The sequence below is a fragment of the Paroedura picta genome, chromosome 2, assembly GCF_049243985.1.
Source record: "Paroedura picta isolate Pp20150507F chromosome 2, Ppicta_v3.0, whole genome shotgun sequence".
Classification (NCBI taxonomy): domain Eukaryota; kingdom Metazoa; phylum Chordata; class Lepidosauria; order Squamata; family Gekkonidae; genus Paroedura; species Paroedura picta.
The window spans coordinates 131,969,821-131,995,409 of NC_135370.1; the positions used below are offsets into that span (position 1 = coordinate 131,969,821).

General features: G+C 43.9%; 1 protein-coding gene across 6 annotated transcripts in view; it reads right to left on the reverse strand.

Moving 5' to 3' along the window:
* The window catches only part of MAPKBP1 (mitogen-activated protein kinase binding protein 1), a 141,292-nt gene that overhangs the window by 71,065 nt on the left and 44,638 nt on the right, over nucleotides 1-25,589 (reverse strand). The window lies entirely within an intron of this gene.

The window sequence follows — 25,589 nt, forward strand, 5'->3', positions numbered from 1 at the left end:
GGCTCACACAGCTAAGTGTAGTCTCAAGAGCCCTTGAAACAATGTATGAATAGCTATCACACATGGCTGAATAGTTTTTCCCAGTGCAAGGAAAAAAATAAACTTAGTTAATTAAATCCACTGTGAGAGAAGGAAGCCTAGATTGAGTGGGAGGGAGCTATAGTGTGACAACACAAATTAGAAGTGCCTGTTTTTAGCCACTGAGCAAGGGAACTGCCAAAGATTTCTGCCACCAAGAGTGTGAAGGATGGAGATGGGACAGATAAATGTTTAATGCTTCGTAAAATGCCACAGAAAATTAACAAAGAACAGCACAAGACTGAATTATCATATTGTGTCTATTTTAAAATTGCTAGGACTATAAATTAATTGGTGATTGTATCACCCACTTAAATGGGACACACCATAGATCAAACTCTGCAAGAAGGACTCTAGGGAATTACTGGGTGTGTCTCTCATCATACAGCAACAGGATAACTGGAAAGAAAGGTGACTCTTTTTTTTACTTCCTTGAAATATCTACATGCTATGAATTGGCTTGTGCTAGGTCCCCACACTGCAACATCTTTTTCTTTATCATTAACCCTAGAACTCTCTCACATGCACATCAGGCTCAACAAAAAACATAAGCCCATCTGCCACAATGGTCAGAAAAGCCTCAAAAGATTAGACCATAATGTCCCAGTGTTCCCCCAAAAGTTCCATGCAGCTCAATTTAGATTCACTCTGATTGGCAGCATCCTTCTTTTTCTCTTTTCCTCAAACATCCTCATGGCTTGGGTTGGTGCTTATCATGCTTATCGTATCTACATCAGTAGTTTTCCCACCTACTAGCAAGCTGGAGTCTGCTGATCTCTTCCAACAGTCTCGAAGTCATAATCAAACCTTGAAAAGAAGGCGACAGGACAACACCACAAAAATGGGATTCAAGATCTAAGGCACTAAATATAGCCATTATATGCAGGTTCCTATAACCCTGTTCCAGTCCCCACACACTCTTCTTTCTTTAGCCTTCATTAGATAAACTTTTCAATCTTAAGCAGCAATTATACACTGCTTTCATTTCATAGCACAACTAGCTTCTCTCAGCAATAGTAGTACAAAAAGTTTTGGCTTCAGCATCCCACAGTGTTCAATTCCCCTACTCCAGTTCCCCAATCAAAACTGGTCCTCCTCTCCCTTCCCTAGGCCTGCTTCATGCCCTGGAAAAAAAACGAGGCACTTTTTTCCATACTTGGCCTCAGAGTAGCCCAGGGAGGCCAGCTGGGGAAGCCAGTTAACTCTTGGGGGATTCATAGAGATCTGGGAGTGGTGCTTGGCAAAGGCAGAGTTTGGGGTGAGAGCTCAGCAGGGACCTGAAATCACGGAGCCCACCCTCCAGTGCCGCCATTTCCTCAACTGGAACTGGTCTCTAGAGTCTGGAGATCAGTTGCAATTCCAGGAAAAGTCCAAGCCCTGCAGAAACAGCAACGCAGAGTAAGAACAGCAGGGAGAAGCTCTTTTCTGGGCTGCCATTCCAGTCTACATCCTGCTCCCTCCCCCTGATCCTTTGAGGCTAAAGCCATGTGCTTGAATCTCCCGATAACTTCTCCAATGCCATATGTTGGCTGAGGATGACAGAATGGCATCCACAGGGTGACATAGGCAAACTGCCTGTGAATTATAATGTGTAACAATCATAGGTAAGGCAATGCCAGAATTACAGAATGCACCAAGTATGGCTGCCACTTCCATGCTGTGCCATTTCTTTGCACTCCTGGTGGGCAGGCCACCCCCCCCCCCAATACATCAGAGAGACTCAGCAGAAATTGATGGATTTTCTAAAGTGAACTGGACACCAAAGGGGGAAGGGTACTCTAGCATTTCTGTCTTTCTGCTCATTCCCACAGTCTAACTAATCCCAGTCTGAACTTCTAACACTGGTGTGTAGCCAAACCAGTAGGTGTGGAGACTATATCCTCCCCCTCCTCCATATCCCATAACTTGAGTCACAATACAGGTGGACATTTTCAGGTACGCGACCAATTTGTCTGGTCTCCCCTACACCCATGGCAGCAATCACACATGGTGCATTTGTTTCACTACGTGCATGCTCAACCAAGTGAGTACTCATGAACTGAACAAACAGTCTGTGTTTTTTCTTCATGGACTTTCATGAAGCCAGAGTAGAACAATTAACAGAACAGACAATGCAATGGTATTAGCCTCCCTGAATTCAATATCAAATGGACTCTCAACTCTTCCCACATTCAGCAAATTAATTCCTGAGCCTCATTCATGTATATTTTCAGCATAACTGAGGTAGCACAGAATATGCAAGGACAAAGAAAGGAACTGTTTGGGGTTTCTCTTGTTTCATCCAATTTCATGAGAAGTTAGACTACTGCAGTCAATAGCCCCAATGTTACTTACATCAGTGTATGCTGAGGACAAAAGGTAAAACCTGCCTGGATATGTCAGAGTATATTCCTTTGGATAATCTGGCCTAAACAAAATCCCAAGCAGTGGATACATGACTAAGTAAGGATGTATGAGTGTACTTTCACACTATGCAAGATTGCCCTGGATACCCTGAAGCCATTCTGGCCTTACATAGCCAACCTAAATATGTACAATCATCTTCTGTGACAATCTAGAAGATAATCCACAAAACAGAAGATACATATCAAGCAAAGCTTAGGGTTTTGCTCTGCTTAGCATACATATGACTCCATCTGTTTTAGATCTGTGGGACCTCCATTTACAGTTTGAAGAGCTGGAGAGAAATAAACTGGAGAGGGCACTACCACCAAGGAAGCTTGTTAACTTGACAGATTTCTGCACTGTAATTGATACGCTGCCAAATCAGTCTTATTCCAAATGCCTTTATCACCCCATACATACTTTCTGATGAAGATTCTCCCTGCTGTTCAGACTATTGCCTGCTCTAGCTCAATCTACCCAGCCAAAAAACCTTTCAAAGAACACGGCCATCTGCCCTGTGGAATGCAGGGAGCCACCGGGAAGTCAAAACAGCAACACCAGCAAAACTACTCGAATTAACATACACAAACAGAACTGGGTGACACACGAGGACAGGTCTTGATTCATATTATAATTTTTGCAGCTGCAATATTGCCCAGTCCATAAGATACACCCATCCCCAATGATCTTTAGGGAAGGGGGCAGGTGAGAGGGCAAAGCAAAAACGTACTCATTCACTTTTGAAAATATGTTTTCGCAGCAACAATTCCAATCAAAGTACATGTGCAGAATTCTTCAGATTTCATGTATGAGAGAGAAACTAAAGCAGAAATTGGGAAGAAAATTCAAGAACCACTTAGGTTTTTAACATTTGCCTACAGCAGGCACTGGGATGTCACATTGCAACTGACATTAGAACAGTATATGAGATTTATGAATCTGCAGTACATTGCTATGAAAAGCCCTGCTGGATCAGAGCAATGGTCCATCTGGTCAAGCATTCTGCTTCACACAGTAGCCAACCAGATAACCTCTCCCCTAAAAACTCAAAGCACAAATCTACACTAAAAAAGCAAACACAAGATATATTTCAGAGAACTGTCAGTAAAGCAATCCTATTTATCCATGTCCAATGCTTGTCTTGAATTCAATGCCTATGGATTACTTTTGAGAAGGATTAAACTTTGCAGCAGGAAAAGATTTTCCAAGCAGAGTACCAGTCACTCATAATGCCTGTCTATGAATCCAGACTTTGCCATTTAGAGATTGCCCTCTTACATGTCTTCATGTGCAAAGATACAAAGAATTTAATATCCCAAAAGTTTGCAAGGAACTCTACCAATCCAGGCTGTTGCTGCAAAGGGTTAAAGTCTTTGAGATAAAATTATGCTTAGCTCAGTCTTGAAGTCAGAGGGGTTATCCAGAATGTGACAGAGAAACAATGGGAAGAATCTATTAGGAACATCTGTGTAATTCTCTCTTGAAATGAATGGGAGTTGCCATCAGTCCCAAGAGACAGTGAAATCATTGCCACTGAGCAGAAAGATAGGCAGCCTCAGCCCAGTTGCTTCAGCAATAAGGACACCTTCCCTCATCCTACGAAGACCAGAGGCAAAGCAGTTATCTCAGAGCCAAACTAGACGTGACAGCATCCACAGGACCAACCCCTGGACAACAATGCCATTTTAAAGTGATTTTTAAAAAGCTGCAAGGGCCCAATTGGATTCCCAACAGCATGGCGAAAATGCCCTGTCTGTTTAAGAGAGTTTTGGTGTGTGATGTTCCATTAGTCGCTTCTGACTTGCATGGCTCTTTGAATTCACTGATGTTATTTACCTCCATGCCATGAAAAGCTTCAGCTGCCCATTACATTAAAGCCCCTTTTAAAAGAACAACACATTGTTTTCCTCCCAGTTGTTGGCAACCCTTAATATGGACGCTGCTCCTTCTTTCACTATTCATTTGTTTTAAAAAACCTTGTATAAACTAGCAACACAATACGGCAATAACGGCTGCAATCGGGTTACAAAAATATAGCAAAGAGGCAGGAGGAGTTAAGTTTTCCCTAAACATCTCATGGTTCTCAAAAAGTATTCCTAGGCAAAAACTCACTTCTGCCTAAAAACGTCATCTGCTGCCAAAGAAATAGCCACAGCCTCCCCTGACCCCCCAGCCCCAACCAAAAACACATTGCACAAACAAAAAAAGGAAGTGTTCGTCTTAAAAAGCAAACAAAACTGCTAGGATTGGCAAGTGGGAATCTCATAGAAGAAAGCAGCACTGTGCTCTAAAGACAGGCAGCACACAAAATGATTTAACTCTCCGTGCTTCCATTCAATTAATTAAGCCACACAGGGAATAGCATGGAGCAAGGAAATGATCTGCCACACAGAGCGTATGCTGTCCCTTCTCCATTCGTCTTTAACCTATAAGCACTCACTTCTGCAGAATACATCCCCAAGCACCAGCCCCACCCCAAGACCCAGAGGCCCTGCAAAAATAACAAGAGCAAGCAAGGAGGGCAGGCTCCTCAGCCATCACTGAGCAACTGGTTGAAAGAGCATTGCAATGGCTTCTAGTACAAGTAAGCACTGCAAACTAAAAGGAAGAGAGCTTTTGAAGCACCTTGTTTTATGACATACTAGAAGAAAAGCCCATTTGAGGAGGGTGAGGAGGATTAGGCCCCCCTCAAAAAACCCGGCGGTAGTGAGTGCCAGCTCCCTCCACCTCCCTGTAGCTGAGGTTGCGGAGATTCAATGATTAGTGCCATCAATTGTTGTTTATTGTTGACCAATTGGTTGTTATTCACTGTACTGTTATCACTGTTAGGGATTTTAGGGGATGGGATTTTATGTGAGCCACCTTGAGCCTTCGAGGGGAGGCGAGATATTATTATAATTAATAACAACAACAACAATAATAATAATAATTTATAAAAATGGGCTTTTCTAGGCGGGCGGCGAAGGCGGGGTAGGGCCCTGTACTCACAGGTGGCTGTGCTTCGCGAAAGGCGCAACCGCCGGCAAAGCAGGCGCATCAGTGGCGGCCCTGCAGCCCTCACAGGCGGCCGTGCTCAGGGAAGGGCGCGGCTGCTGCCGGGAGCACAGGCAGCCGCCACACTCGCTAGCAAGGCGGGCACGTGGACAGCGGCCAAAGAGCACGGCTTTCTCATGGACGCGGTGGCCGTGCTTGCATGCGGGAGGACCGTCCCCAGGCAAAACGGCTTGCTCAGCGGACGGAAAGAAGTAGGGCCGCCGTGCTTCTTTCCTGGGGCACGGCCCTTGTCACCACCCTGTCCCCGGGCGGCACACCTCTCCCCGGCAAGGGCCGTAGGTGGGCAGCAGTAAAGGAGCAGGGCCTGCTCCTTTCCTGGGGGGGAGGACTTACCTGAGGACTTACCCTTTGCGGCTCCTGATTGGCCCCTCCAAGTTTTTATCTCAGACTCAGCCCGCCCTCTCTCCTCCCCTTTTGCCCTTTGTTGTTGTCAGGTGCAAAGTCGTGTCCGACCCATCGCGACTCCATGGACAATGATCCTCCAGGCCTTCAGGTCCTCTACCATTCCCTGAAGTCCATTTAAGTTTGCACCTACTGCTTCAGTGACTCCATCCAGCCACATTCTCTGTCGTCCCCTTCTTCTTTTGCCCTCAATAGCTCCCAGCATTAGGCTCTTCTCCAGGCAGTCCTTCCTTCTCATGAGGTGGCCAAAGTATTTGAGTTTCATCTTCAGGATCTGGCCTTCTAAGGAGCAGTCAGGGCTGATCTTCTCTAGGACTGACCAGTTTGTTCACCTTGCTGTCCAAGGGATATGAGTGAACTCTTCCAGCTTGCAGAAGATGCTATGTCATTAGTGGTGGTAGCAATAGAGACATGTTTGCCAGCATGAGCCACTAGTCATGGCTATTCACTGTGCCTATACTTCAGGACCAGGGATAGGAAATTTATATTATGTTGGACTATGTCTTGGAGTTGCACAGTTCCCTGTACAGAAATGAGCTTCACAGAGAAAATTCATCTAGTAGAAAGGGATACGATATTCTCATCACTGACCACAACAAGTTTTGCATCCAGACCAGTTTCACAACTTTACATGTTTTGTTTTGCTTTTCTTTTACCACAGTATGAGATCATCTAGGGTTGCCAGTCCCAGTGGTACCTGAAGATCTCCCAGAATTTCATCTGATCTCCATTCAACATATGAGTTCTGATGGAGGAAATGGCTGCTTTTGAATGGGACCTCTGTCATTATGCTCTACAGAGATCCCTCTTCTTCCCCACCCATCCTTCCCTACCGCCACCCCCTATCTCCAGCAAATTCCTGACTTGGAAGTGGCAGCTCTGGCTCTCAGTCTTACCCCTTCCCCATGTCAAGTTGGCTGCCCACTTAAAAAAAATTAAAGTGGCATACATACATTTATATACTTGTACATTAACTACATTGCAAAAAAAAAATCAGCTTTTTAAAAAGCTGCACAATTTGAGAGGATTGGGGATACAGGCTGAAATATATTGCTGACCTCAAAGAGACACATCCACAAGGGCTGTTTGGTCCCCAACGTGGAGCTGATAATTTATACTCCAAAGTTTGAGAATCCTTTGTTTCTCCCCCATTATGCATTCCAGGACACAGTAGCATATATGTGTTTCTAGGTCAGTAAAACTGTATTTAAGCTGTGTTCGAAGTAGCCTTAGTTGTAGGTGCCAAATCTTAATTACAGGGACACTGCCGCTGGTCTGAATTTTCTATGTGTAGTTTTATTGCTCCCTCATACTTAACAATAAGTGCTGGAGGAACAGGAGAAGAATCAAAACCATGCATGCTGCCTCTGACCTCTGCACATTCTTCTGAAGTTGGAATAGAGAAGTTGTATATGCATTAAGACCTCCATGTGACTAAGTCCAAGCAAAAGACACTGCGCAATTGTAAGTTCTATGAGTCTTTCATATCGCTATGGAGAAGTCAGGCACAAGTGGGTGTAACCTCGATTTCCCCCCACTCGCTCATACACAGTCCCTGAATAGCTGCACAGTGGTGCCACTATTCTGATTCTTACGCCTACATTCAGTATCCTTGGGAAGCATCTAACTGGCGCTATACCAAGCACTGGCTTGCTGCAACACTACATGAAACCTGGCACTGCTGTCTCTGCTGACCCATCTGACTTCACTCTTCTTTGTGAAGAGTCTAACTCTGCTCTGGGTTGCCTCTGTCTGCCCCATTTTACAAGTTAATCCTTATTCCAAATCATCATGTACCCCACATTCCTAACTAATACAAGTCTGCAAGATAGAGATGGTGCATCATTTTCTTCAGTTTTCCATTGGAAACAACTATCACATTCTTCATTGCAAAGTATAAAGACACACAGATGCTAAAAACTGCAAAAGATCTTAGTCTCTCCCACCACAACGAAGCATGAGGGGGAGGGTTGTTTCTATAGTCTGGATATACTGTACGGGAGCACTTCTGAATTTGTGGAGCAATCACTGTAGTTCAGTGTAAGTAAGAAATCAATAGGATTTCCAGATGTGCCTTCCTGAATCTGCCAGTTCCATGTAAAACAATACTAGAATATTTATATCTATAGATTGATATCTGCAGCAATTACTTTAAGTGAGATGCTAGAAATTGCTTATTAAAACTTTTTTGAACTAATCGCCTACAATCTAATTTGTGAGCCTTTACACATCACTGTATCAGATTTTGCTTTGTTTGGAAATGAAATGAAGAGATGAATAGACTGTACATCATTAGGATGTTCTGCTCATGGCTGTTACACATTAGGCAGAGCTATGTGGAGATCGTTATGAGTCCACTGATTCCATTGGCGGGGAGGAAGCAAAGGGTAGTTTATTTTATGCAGCCTTTCCACTATGAACAAGTTTCATTTCTGTTACTGGCAGCATTCAGTAGAAACAGAGGGAGAAGGAAGACTGACCCAACTTATGGTCAATAGCTCTATTTTATTTGGGGTTGGTTGGAGGCCACTATTCCTCTGCACTGTGGTCCAAATTAGAACACTGGCAGCTTGTGCGGCTTTTCTTTGGCACTGAGTAAAACCAAGCCCAGCTGCAGAAAAATTATTCCAATGACTATGTTAATGTGATGGATGAAACAGCCTTTGTCACCATCTTCTAGAGTAAATGAACCCTGCCTATTTGGGCACGGTCACTCAGAAGACAGAGCACCATGGGAAATTGTGTTTTGTAAGAGGACAGCATCCAACTTAAAAAAATATATACAATGCTCTGTAAATTCAAAATCCAGAAGGATCAATTCATTTTTTTACTTGTTTCTTTGTAGTTTGCCTTTTGTCAATACAAAAACAGACACTATTTAAAGCCTGTGGGCTGTCAGAATCAGGGGTACCATATACAAGGATGGGGCCAAATGTAGAAGATAGTGCCTAGCAAGTGCTCACTCCTATCATAGATACAGCTGTATAATCTGTGACATGAGCAATATTGCCCTTATTAATCCTAGAGACATGCATCAAGGATCACTTTACAACTAAACAAAAAAAAATGCCAAATGTATTAGTCAAGGGCTGCCCAGTGGATTTTTTTTAATTAGCTCAGATTTCTTGGCATAGTAAACTCCCAACAGTTTATAAAAGCCAAAGTAAAACTTAACTCGTGACTATTAATAAGTTTTCCAATAAGTGTACTTTGCAATCACAACTGACACAGATGTTTTCAAGTAGTTTCAAAGCAGCGTTCACACAGAGCACATTACAGTAGTCTAGTCTATGTATTACTATGGCATGGGTCAATACGGTGGTGAAGGCAAAGGGCAATTTACGTGCTAGATAATGTTGGTTAAAAAGTTTCTTACCACATTCGCCAGTTTTTCAAGCAACAGAGCAGAATCCAATGATACCACAAAAGAGAGTCTGATAGGCTATAATCTCAAAGGTGAGAAGCATACCCTCAAGAATATAACCTCGGTCAACTAAAATCACCTCTATTTGTCTGGTTTCAACTTCATCCTATTCCCTCTCAGGTCTATGTGACATCATGATACACAATGTCAAAGCTATAGACAACTTTCTTTGAAGGTTTCACATAGATATAGGAAGATATGAGCAACAACACAGAACCTTGTGACACTCATCAGCTTGTAAATGGAAACTGTACACCAGAATGACCAAAGTTGCCTATGCCAGAGTCAGGTCTGAAACCAGATTTAGAAGAGTGAAGAGCAGACATGTCATCCAGAAAGCCCTGGATTTGCTCTGTCACCTATCAAAGTGTTTGATGTTTGAGACTGGCTGACAATGGGCCACATTTTTTTTCCTAAAGAAAATTAATAAAAGAAAAACAGCAGCTTCCTTCAAAGACATAGGGAAAATCTCCTACTGTGATGTAAACATTAAACATATTTGCGACCAAGCAACGTGTATGCTTTGTAACAGAGGACTCTCAGACAGCAAGATGGGTCTGGTAATCCCCCCCCCAATAATAACAGTATATAAACAGTAATAACAAGTTTCTCACAAGTACATTCAAACTTATGCCACAATTATTCTTATCCAGGAACATGTGGTACAATTTTACAACTTGGATGAAATGTTATTTTTCCATAATAACTCTTCCCTATTGTCTTACAGGCCAGTAAAGCAGCAGCAGCAGCAGAAGCAGAAGCAGAAGCAGAAGCAGAAGCAGAAGCAGAAGCAGAAGCAGAAGCAGAAGCAGAAGCAGAAGCAGAAGCAGAAGCAGCAGCAGCAGCAGCAGCAGCAGCAGCAGCAGCAGAAACAGAAGAAGCAGAAGAAGCAGAAGAAGCAGATTCTTATATGCAGCTTTTCCCTACACGAAGGAGCCTCAAAGTGGCTTCCAGTCGCCTTCCCTTTCCTCTCCCCACAACAGACACCCTGTGAGGTGGGTGAGGCTGAGAGAGCCCTGATGTCACTGCTTGGTCAGAACAGCTTTATCAGTGCCGTGGCAAGCCCAAGGTACCCAGCTGGCTGCATGTGGGGGAGTGCAGAATCAAACTCAGCATGCCAGATTAGAAGTCCACACTCCTAACTACTACACCAAATAATATAATAGAATCATAGAGTTGGAGGGACCTCCAGGGTCATCTAGTCTAATCCTCTGCACAATGCAAGAAACTCACAACTACCTGCCCACCCACAGTGGCCCCAATTTCATGCCTAAGTGATTGCCCACCACCACCACTAACCCTGCACCCTCAGAATCCCTGGCAAATATGCCCTGGAAGAAATTCACCTACCAACTCCAAACTGTCGATCAGCATTTTCCAGGGCATGCAAGAAAGAACCACAAGACCCAAGGGATTTTAAAGACAAAGGGCCATAAAAACTAAGGTATATCAATATCAGTGTAATCAGCCAATGTACATGCAGCCAACAGGAATGTGGGCACCAACCTGTGACCACCAACCTGTGACCACAAATGGGAAGGGGAAAAACTAAACTCACTCTTCACCCCTTCAGTTTCAGTGAGATTTACTGCTCAGTCTACTGAGTCATCTCCACATGTGCACAACAGATTTCTGGCTGGAGATGCAACAAATGGAGTCTCGTTCCCTCTTCCTCCTCCATCCACCCTGCCTTGACCATGACACAGATGGCTGTCATTTTCCAGTTGACTTGGCTGAAGAACAACCTGCCAATCACTTCCCAAGCAAAAGCAGATCCTGGAAGGTCGTAACTCATAGAATCATAGACTCATGACAGAAGGGCTGTTCAAGTTCAGGAGGTTTACAGTAAAGAAAAGCAAACCAAGCTATTTGGAAAGAAAACCAGAGGAACAGATTGGAACAAAGAGATTACATGGTTCTTTGCTCAGTGACTGCGTTCAAACTAGCATGGAAATTTATCTAGCTAAGGAAAACCTTGAACTTTCAAAATCTATTGTGCACATAGTGGCAATTTGCCTTGGGATTACACATGGTATATGCCCTGGTATAACCTGTCTTCCAAGGATAGTGATCCTGCAATTCTATTAAAAGACCAAATGAGACATCTAAAGAAAGTCCATTTGTTTCGGCACAAGTCTACCCAAGTCACACTGAACCAGAGGCAGGCATGTCAGCTATTAACAGCAAAGAAGCATATGCAGAACCCTCTCCAGTCTTCTTGACTGTGTCCAAGCCCCCTCAAAGCACTTTTCTTTCAGATTATTTCTGCTATCAAAGTTCTATGGATGAGAAAACTGTTGGGCAGACAGAAACTGTGATGGCAAGTAGAACTGTGGGCAGAGAGAAGGTTCAAAGTAGAGCTATCCCCTGGCAAGCAGGAGGCAAATCCATGTTTCAGTATGTGGCTAGTACTCGGATGGAAGACCTCCAAGGAACACTAAGAGTCAGAGGCAGAGGCAGAGGCAGACAATGACAAACCACCTCTGGCTGCCATACAATCCTCTGATTGCCTGGCTACATGCCATACAACAAATAAATAAATCTTTGATCTTCATATCAACTTCTCTGATGACAAAAGCTCTTATTCATCTCCAACCATCTCTTGAGCAAAACTACTAAGACTTTTCATAATCAAAGTGATCATCATGTCAAGGACTTCCTGAACTCAACGTGCACATGTCTACAGATGCAAACAACAGTTTATATTACATGTGGGAAACAGGAGTGAGCATACCTGCCATGGCAATGCACCAGTTTCACATTTCTCTTCCACTATTATCAACATGTCACTACTCTCAAATTCCTACATTGGCTTCTTGTCAGCTTGTCATTCCTACAATGGCTTCAGAGTCTTAAGTACTCCCACTTTCAATGGTCTCCCACTCCATGTTTACATAACTGTATCTCTTCCCCTGTCTTCTGTCACATTCCTGTTCTCCTTCTATTCTGAACAAGCTCATCTACCATCAGACCTCTCTGCCAGGCTGGTGTTATATCAAGAGTTGGCTTGCTACAACATCTGATAAAGCCTACAGCCTGACACTGCAGTCTCTGCTGACCAGAGATACTTGGCCTATCTGGAATTGGAGATTTTTAATCAGAATCCCTGCAACGTTGCAGGGTTCCCTGGAGCAATCTAGCATAACATGAGGGGAAGAAGCAGAGGTCAGTTATTTCAAGCTCCTTTTAACTTTGCCAGGGCTTAAAGAGTATAAAGCAGGGATGGCCAAACTGTTGCTCTCCAGATGTCCATGGACTACAATTAACATGAGGCCCTGCCTGCAATATGTGGGCAGGGGGCTCATGGTAATTGTAATCTATGGATAGCGAGAGAGCCACAGTTTGGCCACCCCTGGTCTAAAGGAATGTGTATCCTTTTTACAATTCATCCTTCCTCCACAGCTGCATGGATGCACTGAATAGCATCTTGCACAGGGTCCTCTCCAGAACTCAGAGCACTGTGCCTTTTTCCTCTCTAATTTTTATCTCTTCAAGATCATGTTATGCCCTGGGTTTCCTGCTATCACTAAGCCACCACTCCTTCAACTCAGGTCTCCTGTCAAGCTCACTTTCAAGTTGTTAGCTGGAGCATGTAAATAATTATTTATCTGAAGGAGGAAGAGATTGGTCAATTAAGGGGAAAGAGGTTGTAATCAATTTTCTTTTCATTTCAATACAAAAAATGATTGTAATAAAACAAGATTCAGGAATCAAAGCATCTGATTTGTAATTCAAATGGATGGACGTATTTCCCCTCCCTTTCAAAACGTTTTGTACTATTCATCAGTAATCTCAGAGGATTTCTTAGTTTTGTTTTAGTCCTTGTATCTAGGATACAGAACATCAGCCAGGCAATATGAAACCATGCCAAGAAAGAGATATCAAACCCCCCACGAATGAAAGTTTTAGAGCAGCATGGAAGAAAACGATCTGGAGCAAAACAGAAGAGAACACAGAGCGTTTGCCTGTCCCTCGAAGATTAAATAAAGTGACTCACCATTGCACTTAACGGTGTGGCAAGGGAGATTGCCTTCATAAAGCTAGTCAAGGCTTATTCCCATTCATGGCTTGGTTTTGTATACAGAAAGTACTGCAGTAGCGAGGCCTGCCAAGGTGAACTGACTGGATGCTACATTACTTGCTTCCTCCAAATAGTTGCTGCTGGATTCTCGATAGCACTGAGACCTTCACCTGTGCAAGGCAAGGGGCTCCATTCCCAGAATAAGGTCTCAATACATACCCTCCCCAGGCTCAACCCCCAAATCTCCAAGAATTTCCAACACAAAGTTGGCAATCCAAACAAATGAGGCTTCCCCATATGTCTCAAAGGGTGGGATGATTGTCTGCATAAGACAGATACTTCCCCCAACACACACAAAGCTGTCAGGTTGCTCTTAATGGGCTATTTGTTCCATCTTTCCCCCAACGTGGCTTTCACTTTTCACAACACCAAGTGCTACATATGTAATCTGAAAGATCCTTGCATTTTTGTGAGGTCTACTTCTTTATATACTTTTTATTTTTTCTGCGGTTATTTTTGTATGCTTAAGGTTATCATTAACCAAGAAACTGTATCACTGAAGTGATATATGTGTTGCATAATAACAGGTTTGGCAAAACATGTGAACAAATATGATTTTGTTGAAAAAAGTCAAAACTTCAGAAGGATTCTTTTTTAATTTAAGAAGGTACTGCACACAGAAGCTTCATTACAGAAAAATAAACAAAATCCACAATAAAAAGACAAAATGGAGATGGATATGGATAATTCCGATAATGCACGGTAAGGACATGTTTAAGTCTTCCAAAGAAACTGGAAGAAGTGACAAAATGTTATAGCACCACAGGGAAGGATATTATCCAGTCCACTAGTCAAGCTATTCTTTCCGCTCTTTGTGCCCCCACCTGCAGAGATGAGACAGGTGGCAAAAAGAAACCAGGCTTTTAAAGAGATGGCACCTTTGAGGCCTGCCTACTGCATAGTTTATTTCAATTTGGGTGCTAAATCAACAAATTAAGCCAGGCTGTCTGAAGCATTCCATACTTTGAAATAGCTTGTCTGGTTTGCTACTACTCTGAGGACTATTATGAACAACGTTTTAGGCTGGCTTTATGTTGCTTATGGATTATTGATCATTATGTTAACAATTTTATTGTGCTGTTTTTATTTCGTGAGAGACATTTAGTAATAAATATGACTATTCTCTCCATAACAGACTACTAGCAGATTTGTAGCTGTGATAACCAGAAATGCAGCTATTCCAAAGGTACAACAACAAATTTTCTAAAAAGCCCAAACTGGAGTCACTCCCAGGATGCCCAGTTTTTGTGAAGCCTTTCCTAGGCTGGAACTAGTAGCAAGAACACTCAAGCCAAAGAGAAAATACTTCATCTTCTTGGCTCCGCTCCCTCAGCCATTCCCTCTCTTTTGAGACCTGAAAAGAAGGCTAAAACTGTGAGCGTACGATGCTCCACGATATCAGGTCAGATCGCTGGTATATCGAGGTCACCCCTGTCTATTTGTGCTGGAAGTGGTACTGCAGGGTCACACCATCTACTACCTGAGCCTTTTATATGGAAATATCTGGCATTGGAACTGGAGTTTTCTGCATGTAAAGCAAATGTTGCACCACATCCATGGTCACTCAAACCACTAAGACCTGGCAAGATTAGGTTTTTCTAACTGGCCCTCCATAAATGGATCTTCTGAATGTGCTATATGCCAGTTAACATATTCCTCTACCATGGAATACTATGAACTACTCAAAACAAAGCAAAGAGGTCAACTTAAATGACACCTTCAGATACTCTATATTGGCGTACCCATGTGGTGGCTGTGGCTTTCTGGTCCCTGCTGATGCCTTTCCTGGCACCTGCCACTTTTTGAAAGTGGACAGAGTCAGATGTATTATTTTGCCCAGTAAGGCAAATGAAGATCTGATGTCTGCAGATTTTTAAAAAACAGTGATCCATGCAATGGTCACTTCTAGGCTAGACTACTGTAACTCACTCTACACAGAATAACTGCCCCAGTCCAAGGATCTTCACTGTGTGAGTGAAGGTAAGCAAGAAAATGAACAATATGTTAATTCCAAAAAACATCCAGTTAAGCAGAACCTCTACTTAAAAGTTGAAGAGTTACTATTAGAGTGATGCAAAACCTTTCTCCCTGATATGTTGTGGTTTGCTCCGCCCCTTGCAGCAGCCATTTTGCAGTTGCGCCTATCACCCAGAGTCAAAATTCCAAAGGTGCCCACAGACTCCTAAAGGTTGGGGACCCACTGCTCTATAGGGTAGCGATCCCCAACCTGTGGGCTGCGGACCACATGTGGTCCTTCGACTAATTGGTGGTGGGCCCCGAAGGACGCCTTCTCCCCTCCCCCGGCCCTTTACTTCATCCCCCCCCAGCCCTTTACAACACACTTCATTGTTGTGGCGTGTCTGTATCTTATTTTGAAGGGATGTTTAAACATCACCATAGCGATCAGAGAGCGCTAGGGCAGTGGTTGAGAGTAGAGGAGTAAACTACCACCCCCCCACCGGGCCTCAGTAAATGGCGTTGAGTGGTCCCCGGTGAGTGGTCCCCGGCGTTGAGTGGTCCTCAGTGATAAAAAGGTTGGGGACCACTGCTATAGGGGACACTTGTAAGTCAGCCCTAACAAGTCTGGAGGAAAATTTCTTAGTACAATTTGTGACTGAATATGCCTATCCTTTTACCGTGCATTTGATAAGTGTGTAAGATGAAACCAAACTTACAAACGTTTTTTTGTCTAAAGATTTGGTCTTACAACTTCAATGTGAAGCAGAAACAAAAAAGGTTTGGAAAATAGGACACAGCTTTAATTTAATTTTTTTTATTTATTATATTTACAAAGCACCCTCTCCTCGCAGCTCAGCGTGGTTAAAGACAAGAAGAAAATAAAAGATTAAACAACTTCATTTTGGTGTGGTTCTGTTGCGAATTTTAAGAATTGGGAGGAGGCTGTTCAGATCAGTGGATGTTGATTAAGACTGATGCTTTCAAATCGTTTCATAGATAAGAGCTGTTTCATAACTTAGTCCCTTCGGTTGGAACAGCGGAGTTCAACCTCAGGACTGTCCTGTATTAGCAGTTTTAAATAAATGATGAGTCATCGAGTAGAGTATCTGGAGATGGAGCTGACTAGAACTGAAGCAGATGTAAGAGCTGCGTGGAAGGCAGCCATGCAGAGCCAAGCACATTTTGCATTGCCCAGGCCAGCAAAATGCACATCAATTCAGCATTCAGCAAGTTCTATTCCGCTCTGCCAAAGGGGAAAAAGTTCGGAATGAAAACCCAAAAAGCCAGCAAAATAGCCAAGTCAAGCTTTTTTGCTCTCAGCCAAGAAAGTATAAATCCCTTTACAACAAGATAATAAAACAAACTGACCTTGCAACCCAATTAGGCTTGAAAACTGTTTCTCTTGTGTGTTTTGGGCCTATAACAAGCACAAGCATAAACTTGAACACAAAGTGATTTCTTGACAATGGCAAACTGTATCAAACTGATCCACTGACTAGTGTAGGGGAGGAATAGGGCTCTGCAATCTAATGGAAATTTTAGATTGTTTTAGTATTTTACTGGGGATTAACTCAAGGGGTTTTTATGGCAATTGTTGTATTTATTCTTTTATCTTGATGTAAGCCGCCCCGGGCCAACTATGTCTAAAATAAAATACCTTTAACCCGCTCCTAGCGGAGCGGATTAAATAATCGGTTAAGGGCCCTGAGGGTGGGCCCTGTCCGTGATGCGGAAGGGTGCCCATAGGCTCCTTCCCCTGGACTGACACTCGGAGGGCCCAATTGGCACACAGCGCAGCTCGCAATTGGTCCCTTGCCGCTGCCCTGACTAATCAGGAGGTGCAAAGTGCCTCCTGAACTGCCCCCCTTCCGCCACAGCCTCCGCCACGCCTGGCCCTCCCGCCCCACGGCCGGGAGCGTACCGCCAAGCCACCCGCCGCACCAGCCACCGCCTGCTGCCGTGCCTGAGGCCCGTCTGGCCTCCCACCCACCACCGCCGACCCCGAACGCCTTGCCGCCGACCCAGCCGCCCACACACAAGCTCCCTCACTACGAGGTAGGCTGCGCCGCCGGACCACATCGCCCAGCCCGAGCCGCCCCAACCCCAGCGCGTCTCCCCAGCCCCGCTAGTGCCTGCTGCATTAAGCCTGCAGTGGGCTTATTCACTAGTAAATAAATAAACTTCACAAAACAGCTAGGTGTAACACTTAAGCAGTTATTCAGGTAGGCACTTTGCATACATATTCTGTCCACTGCCACCTATGGCAAAAAGGTACCAACACAATTCCTTCACAAAGGCCAAACAGAGGATTGCCAACATCCAGGCAGGGCCTGGAGATTTTCCAGAATTAGAACTGATTCTCAAGCAACAGAGATCAGATCACATCCCCTGGGAAAAAATGGCTGCTTTGGAGGGTGAGCTCTATGGTATTATACCCCACGAGGGTTGTGACCTAAACCCCTCTTTCCCCATCCGCCCCCGCCCACCAGAATCGCTGGGTATTTTCCAACCCAGAGTTGGCACATTAGTTAAAAGAAAATGGAATTACTCTTATCTGTAACCACTGTTCCTCAAATAGAAGAAGAAGAAGAAGAGTTGGTTCTTATATGCCACTTTTCCCTACCCGAAGGAGGCTCAAAGCGGCTTACAGTCGCCTTCCCATTCCTCTCCCCACAACAGACACCCTGTGGGGTGGGTGAGGCTGAGAGAGCCCTGATATCACTGCTCGGTCAGAACAGTTTTATCAGTGCTGTGGTGAGCCCAAGGTCACCCAGCTGGTTGCATGTGGGGGAGTGCAGAATCGAACCCAGCTCGCCAGATTAGAAGTCCGCACTCCTAACCACTACACCCAACTGGCTCTGCACAAATACCTTCTGTGCAGGCACGCACTGGAACTGTGTCTAAACAGGTCTGTTGTGGAAGATTTTTTAAAGACTTCTAGAAATTGCTCTGCTTCCCTCATACAATAGTTGGCTGCATTTTCCCACATGGTTGGGGGGAGAGGGTGCCCACTCCCCTCAGTTTCACCTTGGGCAGGCGAAGAAAAAAGGAACTCTGATACCTCACAGCACGGTAGCTGGAGGGAGGGGTGCCTGCACAGGTAGCACTATATCCTGCAACATGTGAGAGGTAGAGACCACCTAAGGTAAAAACTAAACTAGGTCTGAGTACTACTCACTACGAAAAGAACAAAAAATAAAAGTGGAGGGCCAACAAGCAAAGCAGCCAGCTTGTTCACAAAAGCTATGGCAACCAAGAAACAAACCGTGATTGAAAGGAAGCCTAATGGGCAAGTGGCCATAGATTCAGTTTCAGTATTAGTTACAAGAGTATGAAGCAGAAGGACAACTGTAATATTAGTGTAGGGTGTAAATGTTAATTAGCCCCTCTGAAAGCTATTTGGAGAGCCTATGGAAGAACACGGTGTGGCCCTTATAGGGGAATGAAAACCAAAATGGCCACTAGATGGACCTTTACCAAGAAGCAGTCTAAGAGAATCTTGTCTTGAAAATAAGAAAACATTGTAAAATCACCAAAAAGTAGCACAACTTGTCGGAATGACCCTTAGAGTGAGCCCAAACTTGGAAACGCTTCCATTTACTCTCATGAGGCCTTCTGGTAGATGCCTTTCAAGAGCTGAGAACAACCTCCAGAATAAGTGGGGGTAAAGTCATGTTCATCAACCTCCATGCAATGAAATGGATGTGGGGAATATTGTGGTGAAGTAACTGCCCCAAAATCAATCAGTCCAATGCCTCTGGAAGGTGAATGTCAATCTCCTGTGACCTCTTGAGAAGGGGAACAAACCAAGTGTATTGGGGCTGGTACAGGAAAGCCTCTGATCTTCAAGTTTCACTACCATCCTTGTCAACAGAGAGAACAGAGGAAATGGGGGGCACTGCTCGCAATACAGTGAAAATAATGGGCCTTCTTGTTGTGGCAAAAAATCCACCATAGGATAATACCAAAGTTCGAAGATAGGTTGGATTTACTGATTTGCAAATGCCCACTCATGGTTGGATGTACTCTGTGAGCAAGTTATGTTCCCTTGCAATATGGCTGGCTTGCAAGTCAGACATTTTGTAGGCTAGGACAGATAATGAGTATATCTTGCCTCAAAAAACATCTAATTTTCTTCCCTCCTAATCAATTGGAGCAGAACAGAAAGATGAACAGGCTCTATTCTGGACCTCATCTGTCAAAAATCAAGAAGGTGGCAGGTGAGGGGACAAAAAAGGGCACATGTTTCTGCTTAATTTAATACAGATTTTCTATGCATCTTGAGGTGGCAGAGGCTGAAACTGGTCTTCCCAAAACATCCTTATAAATCTCCTAAAAGCCTTCAATAATTGGGAACACTATTGTATTAGGAGTATCAGAATATAACTGGCCTTGGAACTTGTCCTAGAGCTTCTGGTCCATAGTTGCAATATTTCTTTCCACGGTTCAGACTATCCTAGACATCTGTTTCATGTATAAGCATAGATCTTCATTAGGTGATATGTGTGAAAGATCTCCAACCTGTTTGTCTGGTGATGGATCCAAAGGGATCTCTGAACCATGATCAGAATCTTGCCTAGAGTTAGGTGCAACAGTACAAGGTCTCAGTGGAACTGACAGGGAAGTGGATGGCTGACTTCTGTACTGAGCAAAGGACCTAATGGTCAGAACTCCAGAAGATAGAGACAGAGTTCAACGAGGTCTGAAAACAATGGGAAAATGGGCAAATGAGAACAAGATGCAATTTAATAAAGATAAGTGTAAAGTTCTGCATCTGGGTCAGAAAAATGAAAAGCATGCCTACTGGATGGGGGATACGCTTCTAGGTAACACTGTGTGTGAACGAGACCTTGGGGTACTTGTGGATTGTAAACTAAACATGAGCAGGCAGTGTGATGCAGCGGTAAAAAAGGTGAATGCCATTTTGGGCTGTATCAACAGGGGCATCACATCAAAATCACAAAATGTCATAGTCCCATTGTATACGGCACTGGTCAGACTACACCTGGAGTACTGTGTGCAGTTCTGGAAGCCTCACTTCAAGAAGGACGTAGATAAAATTGAAAGGGTGCAGAGGAAAGCGATGAAGATGATCTGAGGCCAAGGGACCAAGACCTATGAAGATAGATTGAGGGACTTGGGAATGTTCAGCCTGGAGAAAAGGAGGTTGAGAGGGGACATGATAGCCCTCTTTAAGTATTTGAAAGGTTGTCACTTGGAGGAGGGCAGGATGCTGTTTCCGTTGGCTGCAGAGGAGAGGACATGCAGTAATGGGTTTAAACTACAAATACAATGATATATGCTAGATATCAGGGGGGGAAATTTCATAGAGTAGTTCAGCAGTGGAATAGGCTGCCTAAGGAGGCGGTGAACTCCCTCTCACTGGCAGTCTTCAAGCAAAGGTTGGATACACACTTTTCTTGAATGCTTTAGGATGCTTAGGACTGATCCTGCATTGAGCAGGGGATTGGACTAGATGGCCTGTATGGCCCCTTCCAACTCTATGATTCTAACCAGGTGGAAGTGGAGGACAGTCTGAACTACAGGTTTGATACTGCTGCATATTGATCCATCGGATTCAATGATTTGACACCACTCTTATTATCCTTTTCCACGACCGTTTTACCCATGCTATATGTCCCCAGCCTATCCACATGACAGTTGACAAGAAAGGGGGAATATGAGTGGTGCCAACCCATTTAATATATGGCAGTTTGAAACCAGTAGTTGACATTTGTCCCAATGGAAGTTCAGCCTCTGATATGGAATGGAGAGGTAGAGAGAAATCATTGGTGGATTTGATGATAACTGGTCTGGTATCCAAAGTAATAGAAACCATCTTAGGGGACTGAGTTTATGACTTAGGATTTTGAATGACTTTTCCCAGGCAGTAGTTTCAAGGAGTTCTGGGGAATGAATGGTGCTGGAGACAAGGATTGACATTGGGTCAGTTCAAAAGGAGTGGCAGGCAGAACCAACGGATCTGATGCCACTGCTCAATTTCAAAGCATATCTTTAAAAAGGACTTTGGGGGCCATTTGTTTCAAGAGAGATTCCACCTTCCAGGGAGTGAGGAGCAGGCACTAAGGTAACCCAAGTCCCTGGAGAAAGTCGTGCAAAGGCAAAGGAGCATGAGGCTTTCCTTTTGTGCCGACCTCGCAAAACAATCTTAATGAGGCAAGTATGTGAAACATTTTTCTCTTTCTCTTCTATTTTTCTCTTTCTCTTCTATACTTCTAGGTAACACTGTATATGAACGAGACCTTGGGGTACTTGTGGATTGTAAACTAAACATGAGCAGGCAGTGTGATGCAGCAGTAAAAAAGGTGAATGCCATTTTGGGCTGTATCAACAGGGGCATCACATCAAAATCACAAGATGTCATAGTCCCATTGTATACAGCACTGGTCAGACCACACCTGGAGTACTGTGTGCAGTTCTGGAGGCCAAGAAGGACGTAGATAAAATTGAAAGGGTACAGAAGAGAGCAATGAGGATGATCTGGGGCCAAAGGACCAAGCCCTATGAAGATAGGTTGAGGGACTTGGGAATGTTCAGCCTGGAGAAAAGGAGGTTGACAGGGGACATGATAGCCCTCTTTAAGTATTTGAAAGGTTGTCACTTGGAGGAGGGCAGGATGCTGTTTCTGTTGGCTGCAGAAACCAACAGCAGCCAGTAATGGGTTTAAACCAAGTACAACGATATAGGCTAGATATCAGGAAAAAAAATTCACAGTCAGAATAGTTCAGCAGTGGAATAGGCTGCCTAAGGAGGTGGTGAGCTCCCCCTCACTGGCAGTCTTCTAGTAAAGGTTGGATACACACTTTTCTTGGATGCTTTGGGCTGATCCTGCGTTGAGCAGGGGGTTGGACTAGATGGCCTCTTCCAACTCTATGATTCTATGATTCTATAAATAGGAAGCGACACTGGAGAGAAAACCCTTTCACAATTGTGGGGAATGAGTGGAGTGGGCACCCCGTCAATTTAACTGCGTGGCCTTTGCTGGGAGAAGATATCCAACTGTGGTACAAGGGAAGTGGAACAGAGGACTATTTAAAGCTTGGTGACTCTTCCACAGCAGACCTGCTTAGATGCAGGCCCTACACAGAAGACGAAAGATTAAAACTTCATTTGTCAAAAGAATTTCTCTGTCTCTAGATATCTGATGCTGTTTATGCCAACGTATTCATAATCATCATATACAATAATGTGATGGGTATTTCTGACAATGTGCCAGCCCTCTGATTGGCTTGGAGGGCCCCTCCCACTGAGGGCCAATCATAGGGGTGGCACATCACGGAGGCCACACCTACCTCCTCACTGCTGCTGGGGGCTCAGAAGACTGTCTGCCTTCTCTCAGAGGCCGTTGCTGCCTGCCCCTTCACTGCTACCAGGGGCTGGAAAGCCAGCCTGCCCCCTCTGCAAACACCAACCCCTTTGCTAATAACATAGGCTAGGAAGCCCACCTGCCTCCTCTGTGGAAGCCACACCGCTGCTGGGGAAGACCCCCTTGCTGCATGTGGGGGCTGTGAGACCTGCCTGGCCTTCTCAGCTCCCAGCAGTGGGGAAGGAATAGGAGAGCTCAACAGGGTCTTTGAGAACCAGGCAGCCATCATTCCCATCCCTCCGTAGCCCTGTTGTTCTTGCCCTGCTCCAATGGGGGCACTCCGACTCAGCCGTGCTCCTCTCACCCCATGTGGCCATGCTCCAACCCAGCAGTGCTGTTCTACCCCTGTTGCTGGCTGCTAACAGGGCCAGCAAAAATTGAGCAGCTGCACTTTGAGCTGGCCCTGCTGCTCTCGCTCCACTCCTGGTCACTGCCAGGGTCGGGGGAGACCAAACAGGCAGCCTCCACACTGGCCCCACTGCTCTCACCCCTCTCCTTGCTGGCAGCAGGTTCTGAGCTTGCCGCCATAGGGGACAGCAGAGGCCAGGTGGGTGCTCCGAGCCAACCCCACCACTATCTTCGTTTTCCTAGCCACTGCGGCGGGATGCCAGCAGGGCGAACACACTCTGCATTCCCCCACTCTCACTAGTGTAATAGGCACTAGAAGAGCTCAGGGGCTTGCCAAGGCCCCCAGCCTGTTTTTAAAACAGGCTTCCCTGTACAAAATCTTACTAAACGCTTCCATCGGAAATTCTTCTTTCCCATTAGAAATCCCTTTTTCATACTTGATTATACAGATTCTACATAGGTTTGCACTTGAGAAGTGTTTGGAAAATTCAGCCACTTTGGAATACTGCAGCCAGGATGTTAACTAGAGTGGGTTATAGGGACCATACTGATCCAGTCTTGGCCCATCTACTCTGGCTCCCAATTTGTTTCTGCCCAATGTTCTTATGTCTTTGCATGTGTTTTAATTCTGGTTTTAATTGATTTAAAGTATTCTTTTTGGTTGATATTAAAAATGTGATTGTATTGTTTATTATTTAATTTGTTATCCACTAGGCCTTTGTAAGGGCAGAAAAGTGGATTATAAATTTTGTAAAACAAAAGATAAAAATATTAGCAAGATGCAAATGTCTGAAATTGTGAATTTTGTTTCTTGTTTGATTACAATGACCTTAATTTTATTGTCTTTTAAAAGATCACACATATAGGAAGACACCTCATATCCTAATCAAACTGGAATAAAAAGATTTCCCAGGAAACAAACATATCAGAACATAGAAGAATTATGCAGACAAGAGAAGAATCCTCTTGTGTGCCCACCAACTTACAAGTGAAAGGAGGCATTTCTTACTTTAAACCTTGTCTTCTAACAGAGACAAGACTACATTTTGACTGCAGCCTGTAGCATTCTAATCTAGATGCATGCAAATAAACTTCAAAATCAACATTTGATGAATGCATAAAAGGGATTAGAAAAACTGCACTGTTTCATTACAACCCAAAATGTATTGTTTTGAGGGAATAAGCAGCAGCACATAGTCTGCAAGCAGAGTTATACCACAAAAAAGAATTCAGGAAGGGCACTATTCCATATCACTGCATATCAAAACCATCCATATTAAAGAGCTCAGAAGCGGAAACATGCCAGTTACCCACCACTCCAAAGACAACAGCAAGGGACACCAGTTTTCACATAAAGCAAAAGGCCATTGGGCTCTCTCCTATCTTTAGAAATGCAAGTGCAAATATAGCCAATCTTATCAAACTTCTTTCAAGTTCTGCCTAGAATTTCTCAGGTCCCACGAACCATCTACAGAGGTTTCACCTAATGATCTCCGTGGAAATTTAAGGCAAAATTGCAAGTATCAGCATTTTAGGATAAATCCAATTTTTAAAGGCAGATAAAACTTTTAAAAGAGCTCATTGTGCTTTGGTGGATAGTATGTCAGATTCAGACCCAAACTTTTTTTTTAAAACTTTGAAATATAGTAGAAATTAGGTAACCCAGACATCACAAAGAGGACCTAAAATCCTACAACCATTGCTACTATAACTTTTCTTATACCAGTTTCACAGAACGTGCAGCTTATCAGGAACAAACTCATCCAACAGACTCTAGATCGTGTCTTCTGCTGAGATCTCCTTGGGGGTTACCAGCAACTGAGTGAATTTTAAAATATTTTAATACATACCAATTAACTATTGCTAGGAACTTGAGCATAAACTTAATGCTTCTAACAATGAAAGCCTCTCAGACTGGCTTCAAAACTGTCCACATAACACTCTTAACAATGACAACAGTCAGAATTATCCTCTCCTCCACAGTGGGCACATGGCAACCCAGCCCCACCCCAAGTAGTAGTCGTATTACCAAACCTGAAGCTAAAAACAGACTCAGTTTCTTTTCTTCAGTGTACAGATTAATTACATCCATCTACATATACTACCAAAAATGAATGCTATAACATGGCTAAGTAGTGGCCCTGTTCCAGAATCACTGTCCCCTTTGTCATACCTAGAATTATCAAATTCTCATTCAATTACTCATTCAATTACTACACAAAATAGTATATGTTTGTCTGGAAAATTTAGGTACACCTGAATAGTCAGATTTTCTTGAATGCCTGCCTGCACTTACCAATTTAGACCTGTGCCCCTTGTTCTTATGGAGGCGCATGATCGAATACGTGAAAATATGACTTGCAAGGTAGAGATTCTCTTGGTTCACAGGAAATAGTGAGCCATGCCTTCCATATACGTGCAATTTCTGAAAACATTCTGCCTTTCTATTTTAATTGCCCAGGATGAATGCA